Raw genomic sequence first — 20,336 nt, forward strand, 5'->3', positions numbered from 1 at the left:
CGAGAATGCGCGCTTCGACGTCCATCCGCCGCGACGTGTCTCTTTGTAAATTCTAATCGCTCGTTCCTCGAGACTTTTTACCAACTTCCCGGTGAGATTTCTGCGTGTGACGTCGACCACGTGGCTGAATTCGAAAGTAGCTAGCAAAGATTTATGTGGTTTTTCAACGAAAAGGAATTTTTTTAGTATTTCTTAACTCTCTCTCTCTAACATTTCCAATTTCATAGAAGATTAATTTATTCCGTTTCTACGCGAACGATAGTGGAATTTATAACTACGGAGAGAACAGTCGGATAAGCGCAGCCTAGTCCGATATTTTAGTAGCAAGATATCTTTAAGACCGGAAACGAATGAAAGGGATGTAAGAACAACGGATCGATTCAGCCTTCCGCTAGCCGTCTCGAGGAATCGATTACACGGATGGTTCGTAGTCGAACGCCAGATCCACTGCCGCGGATTCTATTTTCAGAGGCGAAAGCGTCGCGACGCGTGCCATTTCCTCCACAAAATCTGCAACGTCCAAATTCCATGCCACTGATTCGGGACTTTGTACAATATTTTACCGCCGAAACAGATCGATCGGAGGTTGTCTGAGAAACAGGAGACTCGATATAAATTGTTACACGACACCGGGGGGCGAGGTTGCCCGCGTAGCGCGGCGTACTACGTCCCGAGGGTGCGTAAAAAGCCGAGTCCTCGAAAAGCGGAAACTCGAGAGACGGGCCCAGCGCGACCGTGGCGCCTCCCCGCAGAAATCCTCTTTTTGCGCTTTACGAGGCCCTTAAATCTCTCGACGGTGTCCGCTGGCCGGCGCGTCCACCCGTGAGGAACGCCCCCAACGTTGGCGCGCTCGTTCAATCTTTAACGAGCGAATAAATGATTTTTATGCCGGTGCCCCGCGATGCTTACGACGCGCCATCGTCGGACACGGGGGGAGGGCGGGCTGCGTGCGTCTCGGACGCGGCGTAATTGAATGACGGACGCCCTGGCTACGGTTAATTCGATCCGCCGCATAGAGCCGCGAACGATGCTTGAATTACGACGTCCACCCAAGATTTCCACTCGATAGGGGGAATGGTCGACGATTACGGGGTGGCGCAGCCTTGGGGGACGGAGGTGAGAAAATTATTTTAGTGCCCAGCGGTTCACGGGATGGAGGGTCACCGATCTCGCAATCCCTCGGCGAACTTCGTTAACCCAATGATGAGTGCTCGATTTATCGATATTTGCGATCCTCATGTTTTTTTTATTTCGAGAATCGTAAGTCGCCACGAGTGCTGAGAATTCGAAGGGGGAAGAATCGTCGCAGCGTCCGCTCCTCGGAAATAAGGTTGCTGGGGTACGTTTTAAGCGCATGTAACAGCGCGAGATAAGAGGATTCGCGAGATACATATCCTCGATCACCAATTGTAGGGTCAAACTTGCTCGGTCGCAACCAATTAGGCCAATGAGGAGAAACAAAGGAAAGCACTCTAACCGAAGGCACGATGTGGAGCAGCAGCCGTATTGGTAGCAATCGGAGCGCGTATCCGTCTCTTCCTTGTCTTCCTCCTCTCATTTCTCCTCCGTATAGCTAATACCCGCATTAACGACACAGGGGGGACGGAGGAACGATGCGATCGTGTAGCGGAAATACGAAATGCAAATAACCTAATGGCGGTGAAACAGAATTCTGTTAGATTGAATATGGCGGCGATACGATAACTCAGGACGTTCATTGCAATTGATCCGCGCATTGTTACTCGCGACGAGATTAATAAATTCGAACAATCTGGCTCGGTTGATCGGTCATCGATCGATCACGGAATCCCAATGATCGTTTGTCGAGTGAGCCGCGGTATCCAGTGCAGCCTACTCGCTTCGAGAGATCGGTTATTCTGCTGGGTGTAACTGGAGTGGCGTAAGTTTCCGGATGATCTCATCGATCAGCTCGGTCGAATTGTCGCCCACGCATCTACACGCGCACGTATGCACACATTTGGAACGATCTCTAATAACACTCGATCCATCGAACAACATGTATTAGCATAAAATAACAAAAAAATTAGACGGTCGAACGATCTATACGTATCCATCGTCTAACAAGGAGGAGCGCTCGAATCGAACCGAAGCTAACCGTACGTTTAATACAAACTTCCTCCCGCTAAATGCAAAGTAAACGGCGCGCGAGGGATTAAAGGCGGCGCGGAAAATAGACGAAAAAAGAAGGGAAAAAGAAGGGGAGGAACGTTCAGTGGACGTATTGTATCTATGGAGAACGGCGGGCAGGGGATACGGTCGGCTTAACTGCATCGGACACGGAGTGGCTCGAATTCTATTTGTTGGATTAACGGAGTCGACTGGTATCGGCCTCCTTCCGGTCGTTTCACGCTCGATATAGACTCCCCGGGAATCAATTATCGACGTTGCCCCGTATTTTCTACCGTTCGGAGCCGGTCGCGCATTAATTGGACCGACAATGAACCGGACCGCGGCGATGGTCACAAATCAGTTGCCGCTGCGAACGGCTGCTCATGACGCGGCCGCTCGTTATAATTAAGAATACACGAGGTGCGGTTACCGATTAACCGGGCTCTAATTTATTCCGTCTCCTCTCTCGTCACCGTGAACGTCTGAATTAGAGGAATCCGACGCGTTTCATTCCGCTTTGCGCGCGGGTACGTGTGCGTCCCTTCCTCCGGGACGCGTCGTTTACCACGTCGCCGGTGGTTCTCTCCGGCTGTCCAGTACGCGAGACCACGGCGGAATCAATTATCGGCGTTTTCCCATCTCCGTCGAGGCAGCCGGAGGAGGCGAACTCGATGCCACGGCTGGATTAAGGGGGTACAACGGGGGATCAGCCGGCGAACGTACGAGAGGAACCACTTAGATCTGACGCGGAACGCAGCGGGATACGACGCGATGTCCTGGACAGTCTGGGAGTGTCTGGACGAAGAGGGTCCGAGTCGAGCCGGTGGACGGTGCGACGCAGACGGAGAATGGAAACGGGAAAGGGCAACGAGGAGGGGAAGAAGAAGAAGAAGGGAAAAAAAAAGGAACAACGCTCCAGGGAGAAAAAGAAAGAGAGAGTGGGCCCATGGGTCCTACATACGGACCCGTGTACCTTGTACGCCACACGCTGAGTGACTTATGACGACCGATACGCCAGCGGTTCTCATCGTGACCCCGCTCGGCGCATCTCGCGACGATCTAACCGTGGACGGGGCCGAGAACCGGTTGTTAAGCAAATACCGGAGCTGTCGTGGTGGCTCGCTTCCCTGAAACCAATCTCCGGACCCGGCGATTTTTATGCACCGCGGACTCGAATCGCTCGGGGGGCTCCCCTTCCTCCTTCCATTCTTGCATTTATAGGCGGACGGAGGATGATGCGGCGGACGAGCGAGGCCGTCGAGGACTCATATCTGCGGACTCAGGTACATCGGGGAACGGTTCCTTCTTTAATTCGAAGCTATTCGAACGTTAACGAGGACGCTCGCGGTGATGGCGGATGGCGCGAAATTGTTTTACGAGATGTCTGTTGGACATAGCTTGGGACTGCACTTCGGTTTTGATAGCAGAGAAGGTTCGGACGTATCGAGAGAGCTGTTTCAAAAGTTCCGATATTAGAGTCCGCGAGTCTAAAGTACACGGTAACGCGGTGTATAATTTAAACACCGTTCGAACGTTGGTTTCGTCGAGCGAGTCGATCGAGTAGCCAGTGGACGATGACGAGACGGGGCTGATCGCGAGTTCCTATGGCTAATTCTACATGGTTGTCTCGCGACCAGGTGTACGGAACGAGAGAGAACCGGAGCGAACGGGAGCGTACCTGGTCGATAGCCAAAAAAGGGATGGAAATTGACTCAGCGGTTTTTACACGCGAGCCGGTTGCGCAAACAGTTTGCACGCCGCCTATCGGCATTAGACGTTTTCCAATTACTGGCTCGATAGCCAGACGCCGCGGCGGGCATCTCTCGTGGAGCCGCCCTCCGCGATTCGCGTCGTTTACGACGCGTTGTAACGCGGTAACGAGTCCTCTCGTGGCCTCCTTAAATCCTCGAGGGGCAACGGCTGAGTGGTGGCATACGGGTTGAACCGTTTCCCGCGGTGCCGCCGTCATAATTCCATCGATTGCTGATGTCGTTCAACGGTCAATTGGTTCGTTCGAGAGAGCCTACTGCTGCCGAGGCGAAGTCGATTTCGATGGGATCAAAGAGGCACGGTGACTCATGTGTTTGTTTGAACGAGACTCGATCGATTAGCTGGATTAGGTAATTCCACGGGGAAAGTAGGTTAGGCTGATTTGTAAGTCTGTCTGTTTTCTGATCGTTAACGGTGTTTCTTTAATCTCGGCTTTTTATCTTGTTTCACGCGGGACTGGAGATACTCGAGATTCGTCGCCACGTTCGGTTCGTACGAATTTCCGTTCGTTATATTTGGACCGAAACTAATGCGGTACACGACAAGTTTCCTAATCGACGAATGTTCCTTGTCCGACATTAAATCGAAAGCGACAAATCAACCCAAATGATCGATAGCACGGGTGAACCTAAGGTGAACGATAACGAGCGTTCGAAACCAGCGTTTTGAATATACTTTCATCGAGAGAAACGGAAAAAATATTCTTATATCTTCCTCGTCTCAATCTCGACTCGCCTCGCCTCGTGGAATCTCAGTTCCCCGACTGGTCCCTGCTCCTCTTGCCTCTCGCACCCTTCGATTATTTCCGAGTTATACAAATTTGTGAACGCCTTACTCGAAAGCTCAGGGGGCCGATCGCAGTTCAAACATAAACTACGGATGTGTACCCAGATAACGAATCAGGTATTCCGGAGCTGGGACACGACTCGCCTAGACGTCGTTCTACCAATTAAGAGTTAACGAATCTACCAGCCGCAAGAATCCACCAGGTCGGGAATACTCGACGCCTGTGGCAGATCGAGAACAGTCTTCGATTTGTCGAGCGTTAAACCCGTGCAACCGAACAACCCCGTTCCAGGTTGACGGAAACTCGGTGCATCGGGATCTTTACCTGGGACAGAGATCGCGGGAAATCTGGAAGTCCGGTTGTCGATGTTTATCGAACGCCCACCCGTCCCTCGACGCCGTATACCTGCGGTTCCTTCTCCCCCGGGGAGGAACGATCGCTGGCCGAGATTAGCCCCGTGGTCTTGTCACGTTCGCGAGCAAGTACGAGAGTACCCGGTCGGGAGATTAAGTTGACGAAAGGTTGGCGACGATAACACGGCCGAACGAGCCGGGACCGGGAAGATCGATCGACGGAAAGTTTCGTCCCGACGAGAACGGGGACAAACGACGACGGCCGGGGATGATGGAGTGCGCGAAAGCTGAAAGATCAGACGAGCTGGATGGGGTGTGGAACGATGAGAGTGCATTTTCGGTGGATTTTTAGTTACCCGTGTCTTCGCGCGACTCTAAGGATGAAGTGTTGCGGGTTTGAACGAGCGAACAGTATTAAATAATTGATAAGTTGAAAAATGCTAGACGATTTTCGATTTTCGAGAAATCAACAACGAGCTATCATCACTTTTCTCATCGGCCCTTCAATTTCGCAGCGTTCCGCAATTATCGTACTTCATCGTGCGCCGACGTACCTCGCATTTATTATACTTGCAAACTCGAGATCCTCCGATCCTCCTGACGCGGATGACTAATGAACACCCGTTTCGAAAGGCGTGTCTCGAGTTTCATAGCGCAGTAAATCGAACCTCGAATATCGTACGGGCCACCGAGCCACGCAAGCCTCACGGCTGACCCTTAGGAATGCAAAATATTACCGGGAAAGGGAACGCTGGGCCCCCGCCTCGCACACACGACCGCGCATATCGAAGCGGGGAAAAAAGGCCAGAACGAGGCGTCGAAGATCGCGAGCGCGGCGTTGATGGTCGCGGTAGTCAGCCCTGTTCGACGCTGCCCAATTAAGTCGTACGAAGGAGAGCAGCGTCGAGGCACCCACCCCTGTCGGCCGCGGAATCGATGGATAGGCGAGAGCATCCGTACAGCGTGCCCGTGCGTGTACGTGAACAGGTTGTATCGCGTGTGTATAGAACCGCGCATAAATCGCCGAACCTTTCGACCAGGCCCGCGATGATGGCCGACGAACGAGCGTTTCGATCGTTCGAGGGCGTGTCTGTTAGGTTTGCACCGTATATCCGAGGCACCGTTCTTCTTCTCTCTCCCTCTCTCCCTCGCTCCCTTGCTCCTCTATCACCGATGATCGAAAGCGCGGATATAATCTTCTTTAATTAACGTTACCTACGTGTATCGCGGATCCTCTCGCTCCTAGGAAAGGATCCCACCGGTGTGGCTAATAAATTTCATCGGTCGACCGATAAATCCACCGAATCGGCGGCGTTAATCCGTCCGTTTCCCCGGAATTATCGCCACTAAATCACCCTAACCTGCCGCCTCTGTGCGCGACCGACTACATACGGCACGGAGGCCCGCGATTTATTTTCCAACGCACCGTTTCCGTTGCGCCACGACCGAATCGCCACCCCCTTTCGAAGCGAGCCACGATACGCGTAGAAACACTCGGGTGCCACGCATCGTAGAACGGGACTCACGTCGTTTCGTAATCGACGGCCGGTGCACCGCTACCAACTGGAAGCCTCTTAAATCGTCCACTCACGCTCCCATCCATCGCTTTTCTGCGTTTCTAATGAGAAGAAACGCGGTCGCGCGTTCTCGGAAGGGAGACCATCCATCCCCGATCGCCGGTCAGGTAATCGTGCTCGACGACACCGGCAAGAAGAGTAACGCGCCGCGTACGTTTCAATTTCTTCGCGGGGAATTCTGTTCTCCAAGGACTTGTACTCGCGTACGTATAGTCGTTGACATTTACTCGGCACCGTGAATCTCCCGAGTCGACGTGTCTCGTTCTAGGGCCTGTCTCGCGAGCGCGACGTACTGGCACGTTCCGAACATTCCGCGTATGATAAACTCTTTCTCGCCATTTGGACGCGCGTGGGTGCGACGCGTCGGAGACGCTGTCCAATGCATAACCGTGTAAAACTCGTCCAGCAACCGGCCAGGTCCTGCAGGGTGGGTTGGGTTACCGTAGGGGGGTCGCGGAGGGGTGGCACTTTCCAGGGCACTTGCGGTTCTTCGTTCACACCTCGACCCTTCTCTCTTCGGTAACCGTGTGGCGAGAGGACTCTCGAAGGTGGTAGTACACGAACAACGTTCTCGACGGTGAACGGCAGAAGGAGCGTAGTAGCGAGACGGAAAGACAGAAAGAGAGAGAGAGAGAGAGTAAAAGGAGGAAAAGGAAAAAGAAAAAAAGGTGGAAAAAGTAAAAAACGACAGAGACGGGTGGAACAGTGGGAAGAAGGTAGGAGGACGGGAAGAGCGAGAGAGTGAAAAGAATGAGAATTTATCGCACCCAATGGCGTAGGCCGTGACAAGTCCGCGGAACTCGACCGGTTACACGCTCATTGTTACAACCACCAGCGAGTCTATTAACGATTTCGGTGGCATATAAAGGATTTTACGGCCGCGTGTAGCCCCGAGCCTGTTTTATTCCCGCGTCACGAGCTCACCAGCGATTCACCGTCTCCCGACTTTCTAGAATACCCAAGAGAAGCAACCGACGAGGACAAACAGGGAACGAATTTGTCCCGTACAATGCTGGTAGCGAGCGAGCGATACCTCGAAAAATTCAAAACGACACCGCGTGGCGTTTATTGTCCGTGTTTATACGAACGATTTCGTTGCGCCCGGCATCCAAAGCCGAGGATCGATTCACGCGTTTAGCCGGTTGCATTCGACTGCAGGGTTGACGAACTTCGTTGCCCCTCGTGAAAGAAGCGGATAGAGTCTACACACGCGTGTACGTGCATATTTTCAGCGATTTTCGCGGCTTCATCGACACTGCCTTCCAGCTGAATTATTCCGCTTTGATCGGAAACAACGCGCGCAAGCCAATTGCTGCTATTCCACTTTGTTTCCGTTTGTTCTCGTTCCCTTTTCCTTTTTTACGTTCGACGTATCGTTGCCTCGTTTCCGCTTTGTCGATTGATCTGACGGTAATTGCCGGGTCGTCGCGGGCCAGACAGATTATAATGCGAGCGTCACGGTGAGACAGCGCAGACGGTCGAGGTGCAAGTACCGAAAATTTATTGGGACACCTTTGTTGCACCCCCTCGGAGACAATGGAATGAATATCCGGCAGGCGAGCGGCCGGGCAGACGCTATAACTCGAGAAAACAAAGGGCCGAGACGTCGTAAGTTTTCCACGGAGCAACGATAGTTGCGGTAATTATTTACACCCCGTCTGCGCTTGTGCTTGGCTAAATTGAACTAAATATCGTCTCGGCTGCTGAATATACTTCTCCTTGGAAACTTTCCGTCCAAGGGAAATAAAGTACTTTTCTTGACGGTTTCATTATAACTTCGGAGAAACTCGCGCCATTTAAATTGCTGACCCCTTGCCGACTGCACAAGTGTTTTCATCGCTTTGCGATTATTCTCGACAGGTGAACCTATTAAGTATAACTACTTAAGAGAAGCTCGAAGCAACAGGAGTACAACTTCCCTGTTGAACGGATCCCTTTTGGAAACAGCTCGAGCCAATCGTCCCTCCTCGGAGCGGTTGAGATCGATCGCGAGCACCCAGAAGAGGCGCACGCCCATCGACCGCCGTGTCGATCGAGCTAAAAAGGATCGACTAAAAAGCGTGCGACGCGATTTTCCACGCAACATCGACGAATGGCTCGGTTGACGAGCGTAAAGACTGCGGGCTGCCGGTGAATCGATGACCCCGGGCGACGACGATGGGACGGACTTGTAGAGCGCGCAGGTTAACAGGGAGCCAGACGAAGAAGACGGGACGTCGGGAAGAGTCGTCCGTCGAGAAGCAGTTAGCGGCCCCGAGATGGAAAAGGAGCCGCCGTGGGCCAAGTGAAATGGCGCGTGCCCGCTGGATTTTACGCCGCGTTAGCTACGGGTCCACCCTGTCGCTGCCTCTCGCTCGCTCCCTCTCGTTTCTCTCTTTCTCGACTTCCTGCTTTCCGCGTTCCTCGCGGACGTAGACGACCAGAAGCCTGTCTCTTTGGCGTTTCACCTACCGTTCCTGCCGTTCCTCGAAAGCCTACGCCTCGACTTCGACCGAACCAGCGCGTACAGTTCTTACGGTTCCTTCGAATGTGCGCATAGATCGCATCGAAAGAGTTGAACATTTTTAATCAGCATGGATTGCCATACTCTTTCACATTTAAAGTTGACTACGAGACGAAGGGTGTGGTTTGGCCTTAAGGAAGCGACAGCCAGTGCGAGACTATAAGGGACGGAGTACATAAAAATCGCGCGAAATTCGCTGGTCCACCTTCAGCCACGGACCCACGACACTTTGTTCCCTGGCGTCACGGAATTATAATTCTTCCTCGCCAGGGGCTTGGTCGCGCGCGATAAATCTTCCAAGGAGAAGGCTCGTCGGGTACGAGAAATCTTTTCGGTCGCGCTCGCGGCTAGGGGTAGAATTAATTTATCATTCGCCTCGGGGAAGGGAAAGAAAAGGGGGAGAGGGAAAGTAGCGAGAGATACAGCCTCGGTTCCCGGGCTGTGGTACGATTTAAAAAGCTCTCGCCATAAATCGCGCACAGCCTCATTTACCGGCGAGGAGCCGCGCGGATGTAACGAATGTAAGGAACGGGGGACCGGAAGGGAGCAACCCCGTTCGTACCGCGGACCCGCAGACCTCCGCCAGCAGTCAATGCGTACAAAGAGGAGAGCGTACGTACCACGGAAAAATGTTTCTCTCGCGATACGAGCTCAAAGTTCGTAACGACGCCTTGTTACCTTTGTATCAACTCGAAAATGAAATTCCCTTCTCGTCTGCGGCGCGCTTCCGCGGGTCCTCGCGGCCAGACGAGATTCGACGCTCGATACGTACGCTTCGGATAGGACAGACTCGTACTTTTCAGAAGAGGCTACACTCGTGCGAGGCTTCCCCGTGTCGCAAATTTCTAGGACAGAAATAGCGAGATGAGGCCACGGCGGAGGAGGAGGAGAGAGAAGGACGGATGGTTTTATTATTTTATTGCGGCATCGCGAACGAGCTACTCCAGCCAGCTACGAGACAATGAAACGCGTGACGGGCATATAAATAATGCCAATTTATCCTCGGTTACGAGATACCTATCGCTTGCGTGGCAGCCACCAAGGCACGACGGGGTACCGACATCGGACAGGACACGATCGGGCCACGGAACAATCCTCCGGATCCGATGCTGGATCCGGTATACGGATAAAACGGACGCCAGCCAACGATATTCGCCTCGCAACACGAACGTGTCTCGCTTCCTTTTTTTTTTTTTCTTCGTTCGGTTTCGTTTTTCTCCTCTTCGGAACGGGTCGATGCATTAATCCAATCAGAGTTCCCAGATACGTCGGTGATGCCTATGGACTTTCGTGGCTCGTTAAACGATGGAAACGATCGTTCCCTCATTGTTTCCTTTCTCTCGTTTTTCTCCCGGTTTTTCTCTTCCATTTCGCTTTTTTCGCGTGTTTCCCCGGCGATCTTATCGTGTATCAATTTGCTCGGATGGATACCCCGAGCAGGAATTATTAACGGGCACTGGCACCGTGTTTTGCAGCTGGGTGTGACAAGGTATGCCGGGAATCGTAATCGTACGAGCTTGTTCTGGCTTCGACACGGTACCGTTTGTACACAGGGTGCGCGCGGAGATTGAAATCGTTCAAGGATCACCGGTTTCTAGTGCATCCTACATGCATACCTATACATCCCGCGTCTACCGTGTCATTATACAAAATATAAATTACGACTCGCGATATTTAATCTATTTTTGCCCAGCCAAACCGCTCTTCCCGCGTAGTCCGACGCGTCGTGCATTCGCAAGCGTTCGATTCGACCGCGCTGATAAGAAAATGTGCGGGAAAGATTGCTATTAGAGGGTCGTAAAATTTTTCTTACTCTTTGTTCGTCTCGAGGACGGGTATTGTGAAGCGTCGAACGGCCGTTTGCATTGAAATCTCGCGCATTAGGAAATGACCTGTCGTATCTCGATCTACAAGTATAACAAGGTACCGGAAATAGGCGGCAGAACCGTGAACGTGTCGAAAATCCCTGGGCGACAGCCTTTCACGGTTCCAATCGTGTTTTGACAGGGATTTATTCGTCTTCGAAAGGATTTACGTCTCGCCACGTTCAAACACTTTGCCCGATTAATTCTTCTTCCCTTCCCTCGCCCCTGCGCGCCTCTTCTCGACGAAGAGGCGCGACATTATTTTCCACGGCGATAATCGGCCGCTTCTAATCCAGAACAAGAACGCGTATATAGCCCGTTGAATCGAGGATGCATCGCCAAGCCTAACGTTTCTCCCAGGGAACGCGCAAAGTGACAGCCTGTAAGTTAAGGGTCGAAATCTTTACGAGCGAGGGAAACCCGTAATCCTCTTTGGGAGGAACAAACGTGTTATTCACGAAGGGCTTCGACGTGCCAGCCCTCCAAAGCGTTTACGCCTTTACGCATCAAAATCTGAACCTCCACCTCCATCCGCTTCCCTTCGAGGAAAGGTAAATACTGTCTAATGCCTTACGATTTCGTCTTTCTTACGACTTTTCCATAAATTACGCATCGTCCAGGAAATTCCTCTGGAAAACTTGTCAATTTCGTTCGCTCGTTCGCTCACTCGAAGATCAACCGTGCGGTATAAAATATGGCAACTCGAGGAGTCGCTTGACTCCACCACGAAGCGTTCCAACCCCACGATGGATCCTCCTTATCCAATCGGGATCACGGAAGCTGGGCAGGTCGTCGGGGCTCGAGCCGGTGCGTCGATGCACGCTAAACGGTGATTCGCATTCAGCCGGCATTCGACGGGACAGCTCGTACGAGATCGCAGCTCGTGACGGCGTTCGTGGATCGCTGGAAGACGGGACGGTTACACGGAACCATCGAAAAACCGGGGAAAATCGTAGAAAACATTCCCGTGCGGCGAGCGTCGGGTTTCGTGGCCCCTAAACTGGTCGCGTAGCATACGAAAAAAGGGGCCTTGGGGACGTACGGCGACTACTAATTATTCGGCCATGCAAACCGAAAAACGGCCGTGTGGCGAGCGCACGCGAAGTCGCGTCACGGGACGAGCAAGGAAAGGCCAAGTCGCCTGGAGAGCGTAGAGACGCACGAAGCCACCGAACGTGGAGAAAGAGAGGGACGAAGAGGGTGAAAGAACGAGGAACAACGTTCGCGTGTTTCGCGAAGAATCTTGCGTAAAGGGCAGAAAGAGGAGAGGGAGGGGAGTACGAACGAAGAGAATTTGCATGAAAATACAGAAAGTTTCGAAGAGAGCGTTTCCTTTAGCCGAGAGTTCAGTGGCGGGTAGCGCGGTCGCAGCGGGAAGCGTAGCCTCGTAGATACGTACAGAGCGTTTCACGCGAGCCGCGACTTTCTGGGTCCACAAAGGCGGCGTAGGAGCTTTTCTGTGAACGCCGTTCCGATATGTATATAAGGCGGGGGAGTTTTTTAACGAGCGCCACGGACCGCGCGCGCGACCGTCAGCCTCGTTTTATGCGCGCGAGCCACCGCTTTTTGCGAACCGCGGTGTACACCGTAATGGCGTTACCGGCGATATTACTTCGTGCCTTTCTCGCGAGTTCATTTCTGATCGACGAGGTTCTAATTGGTCTCCTAGTCACGCTTCGAGGCCCAACTGTCTTCTTAACTTAACTCTTCGTTTCTTTAGTGCTTCCTCTATACTATTAGAGTTGCTTAAGCCAATCCCTTTGATACACACCCTTCGCAAGCCTGGTGTCTGTAATTCCCGCGGCTCTAATCCCAGTTCGTGGAAGGGATAAAGCTACATGAAAGGTCCTACTGAAGGACGGGAACCGTTAGAAACTATCGCGCGCGCCTCCCTCGACGAGAAGGTAGTCGGGGGTGGTATTGTACCGCGTTGCAGAGTGGACGGTAGGCGAATGAGATATTGCCACGGATACCCTTCGTGGAACCACGCACGGGAAATGAGGTCGCTGGATGACTGACTATTGTGCGCGCCGTTGGTAATGGGCTGATAAGCCGTCGAAGTCAATTTTAAAATGGAGCCGGCAGCCTCTCTGTGATTTTTTCCAACGGACGCGAAAATGAAACGCAACGGCGATGCTGGCATTGCGCCCTTTGACGTTGCACGCCCGATCTAATTACACTTATCGAGGCGAGTAATATGTAATTTCGGGAAGTAGGTTTTTGTCGGCACGCCCAGCGCGGATAGGACTGCTGGGGGGCGAGTGGAAACACCGCCGGGATGTGCCACCGTCTTCGCGGCACAAAGTAAAGGGTTGAGGGATGAAAGACAAAGCGGGGACTCGAGGAGACGTCAAAGACGCGGCACAGTGGCGGAAGTTTAGCAACAGAAGATAGGGAGGATCCTTTGGGACTGATTCCCTATCCAGACCGCGTTTACGAACGTCGTCGTAATCGAGTTTCTGGTAATGTTTCATTTTCTAAGTACGCTGAATATGCGTTCACCGCTATCACAGAGTTGATTACAAAAGTATTCGTACGCTCTGCTCGTTACTTTCAATGATCACCCTTTCAATGATAGTGAATTCAACATATGTATACACGTACACTCCTAGCACTGTGGATTCAGAGTGTCTTAAGCTATCGATATTTTAATGACGGGACAAAATATAAATGGCTGCGTGTCAAAGGAGAGTCGATAGCGACGATCAAATCTCTGGAGATAAATGAAGTAAAAATCCCTAGCTTATATCGATTTCTCCGACAGGTTTCCACATATGTCGCCGTAAACCCGTCACGTCGGATTAAATCTTAGCCAGTCTACAAATCGAGGTGTTCAATCTTCTAAAACCGAGTCGTGTCTTATCTTCTATCTAAAACTACAAAACGAACGAGATAAAGCATTGTAATGTCCCTGCATCTCCATACAGTCCCACGTGTCGGATACACATAAATCCCCCAAATTCCACGTCGGATAGAGCTTAAAACGGGTGTTTAACGAAAAAACTTTCACCGATATCGATGAATAAATCGTGATCGAACGCAGCCGAGCCTTATCGAGCCTCGAACAGCATTCCCGACGGCCTATCGAGATCAATCTATGAAGACATTTCGTCCCTCGCTATTGCCAGCTAGGAACGATCGCCAACGGCGCTCAGCCACCATTTCTGCGTCGCTCTGTACAATCGCGTAGTTTGCACAACCTTTCCCCGTCGCCACCAAATAAATCGTAATTAAAAAGAAACACGTCGTAGCGCCAACTACATCGAGCGTACACCGGCCTTATCGGGAAACATTCCCGATCCAGCTGATATCCCTTCGAGCGGCAACGCGAGGAGCGTGTTTCCCAACAATTAGCCGCGGTCGATGCATCCACCGCGAGTCGTCGGCTTCGAACTTCGACTCGATCGACTGGAAGCGATATTCGATTAACCGAGTCGCTTTCCCACTCCTAGTTCTCGCGAGGGATCACGGGGTCTAGTCTCCGCTCGAATTGAATCGCGAGGAGGGCAGGATCGAGGGAGAAAAAATAAAAAGGATCGTGGGAGACGGTGGAAAGTCGCGGCTCCTCGGGTTTAAGGAAAAACGATTGCACGCCGGACGGATGGATACCCGGCGCCAGGGTGAACGAGGAGGACTGCAGCCCAGCCTTCGTCTCCTATACGCGTGGAGGGCTCGTGCCGCGCAAAGGGTGAGTCGAGCCCGGGCAGGAGTAATATACATTCATCCGTAGACAAGACGGATGTGGCGAGCGTGCATAAAAGTACAGACAGCTTTATTTCTACCCCCTGACACCCCCCGTTCGTTTCATCTCCGCGTTTCTATACGTATCCACGTACGCGGAGTCGCGGCGGTTGCAATCTACGACGGTTCTTCCTGTTCCTGGTCGCTGACCGTGGGATAAGGTGGTAATCATGCGAGGGAACCGCCGTGCGCCGATCGTTCCGGCCGTGCCGCAAGAACGTTTGACCGCGTTAACACGCGCGCATTAAGCGTCGTAACGTTCAACGGGGCACATCTGATGCGCGGGCAAAAAACTGGTTGCAATTGAAATGCACAAACGTCGCTGCACTGGCGAGATCGATCGCGGCTGGTTGCACGAATTAGCTCGCGATGCGTGCCTCTCGAGTTTATTGCGTTGCGTTACGCGGTGGATCGATGAATAGGAAACGAAGAGAGGCCGGCTATTTTCGAGACAAGCTGCTACGTTTATTGCACGTGCAATTTGTTTACTTATTGTAATGCCTTTCCACTACCACCGTATCGATGTGCAATAAAGCTTTCGTCTCTGTCTACCCGGCTGAATTCTTCTATTTGGAGTACTTGGAAATCCGCGGGCTTCAAACGATCCGATCTTCGTCCATTTTCCCTGGAAATGCTAATTAGAACGATCGAGCTAGGGACGCAGAACATCTGCCAGCGAAACAACCCCCTTGAGCCGCGTCGAACTGTTTTTGTGCTCTCTCAGAGCGATTAATCAGGAGTGGACCGACGGACAGGTCTTGGCCAGACATTTTTTCGGTACGCGTTACGCGTCTCAGACAGAGTGTGTATCAGATCGCGACGAGTCCTCGATTTAGCATCGTCGACAAGAGGAAAAGCTGGCGAACGTGTCGCGCGCACGAGGACGGTAACTCAATGGGATACGCAGAGGCATTCTTGGTCGTTTGCCCTGGACGTTCGACGAGAGGAGGCATCGATTACCGCGAGCCACGTAGAGCTCGTTGGAATTTTCACGACGGCCCGTGGACGGTCGTTTTCCGCTTCGACCTCGCTCGAGTCTTAATAATTACGGAGGAGCAGGTTCCTCGAAGCAGGTGAAAACGAAAGACGAACAGATGGAGACAGAGAAGCGTCGAATAAAAGATCCGCGCGGATTCGATGGCAAAGAGGGCTGCGCGGACGGTTCGGATGGCCGATATTACACCCCCGGGCGGTAATTCGTATCGAGTTTTCCGCGTCGTCCGGCCAACTCGATCGGAAACGCGATCAGGATGGCGGAAAGTAATTTTCGGCCTCTCGAGAGCGACGATTCCCGCGATAAGGAGAATCCAAGCTGTACAGGGTGTCGAGCGTGAAATTTATTCCGCTACGTTCGATCCATTATGTCTGTCTCCCACCGCGTTTTCCCATCCAAGTAGCTCGCTTTGATCGAAATTGCCAATCTAGCACCGATATTAGTCGTCTTTGTGACGGACAGAAGTCGCTCGGACGGGTCCAGTCGGATGGCGCGTCGGGGGATAAGAATTTCTACGACCGGAGTGAGGATTTCGTTCGCTGAGCTGCTATCTAGATCGCCGGTGCGACGAGTAATTTCTCGTTGAATTTCATGAACGACAGTAATTTTATATTCATTCGAATCATAAGGGGAGGTCGAGGTAATGCATCGATACGCTGTGATCAACGATCTCCTGTGACGTAGCAATTTGTAGCGTACTGACAAAGTAGCGGGTAAAGAGACTGGAGAACTCTGTGTGTACTATTTTGAGAAAAAAAGGAATGTACTCTGCTTCCTCTTTCCTCTCGCCTTCCTCTTTACTCAGCCACGCGCAGGCAGATTTTTTTATTACGCGGATCCAGCGAATTTCCATCCCGCAGCCGTCGAGAGTCGAGCGACATATTGGGTGATAGCCTGGCCGCGCTAATCAGAGGCATTCCCCGGCCGACAAATGGCAATTTAACGCTGTCGACCGTCTCGGTCGATATTCGAGCGACCCTTTGACCGTCGACGCTAATGCACGGGGCCCGGCCCTTTATTTCCGGCTGTCACCCCGGCCCCGACGATACGCTCGACGACGCTCGTTCGTACGGGACACGGAGCAGTCGGACGTGGGTGCCCGCCGACCGGCCATGGAGCCACACGGCTCTCTATACGTCGCTGGAAAGGACCACGCCTCCTAGGCCAAAGGATTTAATTACGAATTAATTGTGATGCAGAGGCGCGTGGGTAATTCCGGCGGCAGGTAATTGCCCCGCCGGATGCCTCGTGCCCTTCCTCGCCACGGTTCTCCGCTACACCTGTGTCTCCTTTCGCCCTTTGTAACCCCCCGTCCTTTTATCAAAGCCGTCGCCAACCACCCCCTGGCGAACCGCCCGCGCCGATTCTAGCCTGCCTTATTGCCTCGATCGCCGCGACGAATTTCAGGAGATGTCCTGTAGATAACCCCTGCCATGGTACTGATTATTCGCAAATTTTCGAATATCATAAGGGTGCAATGTTGCATCGGATAAAAGAGTTGGAAAAAATTTCGTAGCTCTGCTCGAGAAGAGCATTGGGTGCCCACGATGGAAGGTATACCCACGTAATGGACTCGATATTGATCCTGCGTGGGATTTAAATACTGAAAGCAGCTTTCAAGAAGGACTACACGAGAAGACGTTTCGTGGTTACATTGAATTTCATACATTTTGGTCCAGAGAATGATCCGATTATATTATAGACACGTTCGACGCGCGAGTACTAAGTGGACGATATGATCTTGTGCCAAAGAAGATACTTCTCTAAAGACTTCTTTGATGCGTCTCAAGACTCTCATTGACATTCATACGGAACTTCCACGAAATACTAGCGCGAAGTATTAGCATAAATCTTTGGCAGTATCGAAACATCCTTCTTTCGCTACGCGTATCCATCCTGAAACTCTCCGGTCCCGTCGAAACCCCGTACGAACTTCTGCCCCATCCACCCCTGCCCTAACCGGATCCTGGGACTTATCCGCTCGCGAGCGTACGCGTTTTTCGGCGTTGAATGCGCGGTAACGAGTGGATCGCTCGTGGCTCTTCTTCCGCCACGCCCAGGCGATCGTTCGTACCGGTGGTATAATTGGGGGATAATGCGCGGGTGGGCTCGTACGCGCCCCATTGTCGGTGCACTCCCTGGCTGCGCCAGGTGTCCCGGGGACAGCCCGCGCGGGACAATGCCAACGGCGACGGATAACAGAATTTAATGAAGCGGGACCGCCACTTAGAGACGTCGTGTTTCGACGACGTGACACTGTGTCCGATTCAAAGCGCTCGTTACGAGGGGGGGCTCGATCCGTGACGCGCCACGAGGGTGCCTCCGCGCGTTCCACCCTCTTCCTCCGCTGGCTGTCGCCCGATAAGATGTCGCGCGCGCACGCGAGAAACTGACCGTGTCGAATCGATGCGCTCGCTCTTTCGACCGGTTACAGACGATGGACCACGCGCTGTTATTGGTCGAGTATGTTTGCCGCGGTTTAATGGCGCGTCGTTGATTGCGCTGTTCGTGTAATTGGGGATTCTGTTGCGCGGTGTTCAGGGGGTTTCACGCTGGGTTGACGCGAGCGGCGAATTTGCAGGAAACGATCCTAGGATGGTTGTAGCTAGTCGCGTAATGGAGATATTCAAACTCGAGGCTTTTAATACCGCATACTGGAGCTGGTGTTCTTTGGAATCGGGCCATTTCGATTGGAATGTCTGTTGCGTAAATTGATGGATTTCTAGTTCGAATGCTCCGAACTCCGCTTGTTCAGAAGTTCGAAGGTGCGCGTTCCGTGAATTTTAAGCAGCGTTTTCTACGTTCCCTTGGTCGTGAAAAGTGGATTCTTTTAGAAAGCACTTTGGAGTTTGGCAAGGGAAGAATACATTTACGGAATGGATTCACTATCTACCACTGAAACTAACAGTATCGTCGGTTGTTAATGATAGTCCTTCCACGTGACAATATGTAAAAAGTGGCTGTCCTAGAAATACAACGTTGAATTCGATAAAGAAGTGACTGTAAGATACGAGGTACGCGCCGCTGGTTCTCGTAGCCGTCGTACATCGTGACAGAGCGGCGAGAAATTTCCTTTAACATGTTTCGTAACAAGCACAACCTGACAATCGCTACGATCTCCACTTTTCCAGGCTCTCGCCGACCATCATCCTACATCAATCCTCCCATCAAAAGAGCCCAGAAAAAGTACGACTACCGCTTCGCTCACCGTTTCTTATCTACCTTCCACGGTCCGTCTCTCTATACTTCTTACCTGTTAGCCGGCTTCGATCAGATCGTGCTAAATCGTCGCTCGTGTCCTCGAAGTAGCGTTCCTCCTTACGTGCCGCGTCAACAACAAGGGATACCGGACATACTCGCGATTTATCGCACCGATAAAACCCTCGTCGATTCACCAGACGAACGAAACTCTGTCACTCTCTCGATCTAGCGATCCATCAACCACTTTGAACCCCGAACTTGCCACCGATAACTCAGTCTCGGTCGACTCAGCGACTCTTCCGTCCACGACTCTACCCTTCAGTTCCGTCCGCACTGTCACCTCGAAGCAACGATCACACCAAGTCTCGTCTTCGCCAGAGGATCCGTACGGGATTTCTTATCTGTGCGAAGCCTCTACGAGGATTCGCGGAGTCCTCCGCGTCCTGACACGTTTACCTCGCACCACGAGCGAACTGTCCCACACTTTCCGTTTCCTTTTCGTTCTACTAATTTCGGTTACACACGATGCAACGGAACTCCTTCCCGAATCCGGGAACAAAAGTTGGTGGCGCGTGCTGCGTCGCGTCAGCCGGGTTGCCGGTCTGGAAGGCGCGCGAGAAATGCACGCTCCGCCCGGCGGCGCTCGCTTTTATCGACGCTCGCGAGAACTGCGCGCGTTCGCGCGCGCAAGCGTGCACTTTCTCTCGACCCCCCCGGTGCTCGCACTCTCCTCTTCTCTCTTTCGCAATTACACACGGGGAGAGAAGCCGCGTTCCACCTACGCGGTGCTTTCACGCGCGTGCACGCGCTCGCGCGGTCCGCGCCGCGGCTGAACGCGGCCGCCGATAAAGACGCGTCGCATCGCCTGCACGCGACTGCCCCTTTCGCGCGGATGCGTTTCTTTCACCGCCATCGATCTGCCACGACTTCCGACCTTTCCCAACCCGATGGATCGCTGCTCCTCCGTGCGAGGAACTCTCGTTTGGGGATGCCCCGTTTCCTGGTTGCTGTTCGAGCCGATGCAGAGCGCTTACAAACATTATTCTCGAATTTTCATAGCTCGCGTAGATGCTAGCGACGATGGCACACCGCTTCTCTCAATTTAAGCGTTTCTTCCGATATCGCCTTTGGGTTTCAGATGCGCTTCCCTTGTCCCTCCTTTAATGGCGCCTCTGTGCGTCGTCAAAGTGAATTTCAACACGCAAAGGAAACGGTTAGAAGTGTCTGTACTCGCATTCGAGTATGTAAGCTGTTTTGTCACCGGGATATGTGAAAGATACAGCTCACCCGGAACGTACATCTGAATTTCCGTGTTCGTATTCGAATCGCGAGACGCAATAAGTTCGTATTTACGTCGAGGGATGGGTTAAACTGGACGGAATAATGACTCAATACGCGCGCGATGAATAAAAGAA

The 20,336-nt window shown here is 52.4% G+C and overlaps 1 protein-coding gene across 3 annotated transcripts in view; it reads right to left on the reverse strand.

Annotated features, from left to right (window-relative positions):
• The window catches only part of Fz2 (frizzled 2), a 190,893-nt gene that overhangs the window by 51,058 nt on the left and 119,499 nt on the right, over nucleotides 1-20,336 (reverse strand). The window contains exon 1 of one of the 3 annotated variants that reach the window (XM_076896772.1): nucleotides 18,974-19,233. The exons of the other annotated variants lie outside the window; for them this stretch is intronic. The gene's annotated coding sequence lies outside the window, so the exon portion shown is untranslated. Of the gene's footprint in view, nucleotides 1-18,973; nucleotides 19,234-20,336 lie in introns of those variants that run through there. 3 annotated transcript variants of the gene reach the window in all.

This window comes from Xylocopa sonorina, chromosome 6 (genome assembly GCF_050948175.1).
Source record: "Xylocopa sonorina isolate GNS202 chromosome 6, iyXylSono1_principal, whole genome shotgun sequence".
NCBI classification, from domain to species: domain Eukaryota; kingdom Metazoa; phylum Arthropoda; class Insecta; order Hymenoptera; family Apidae; genus Xylocopa; species Xylocopa sonorina.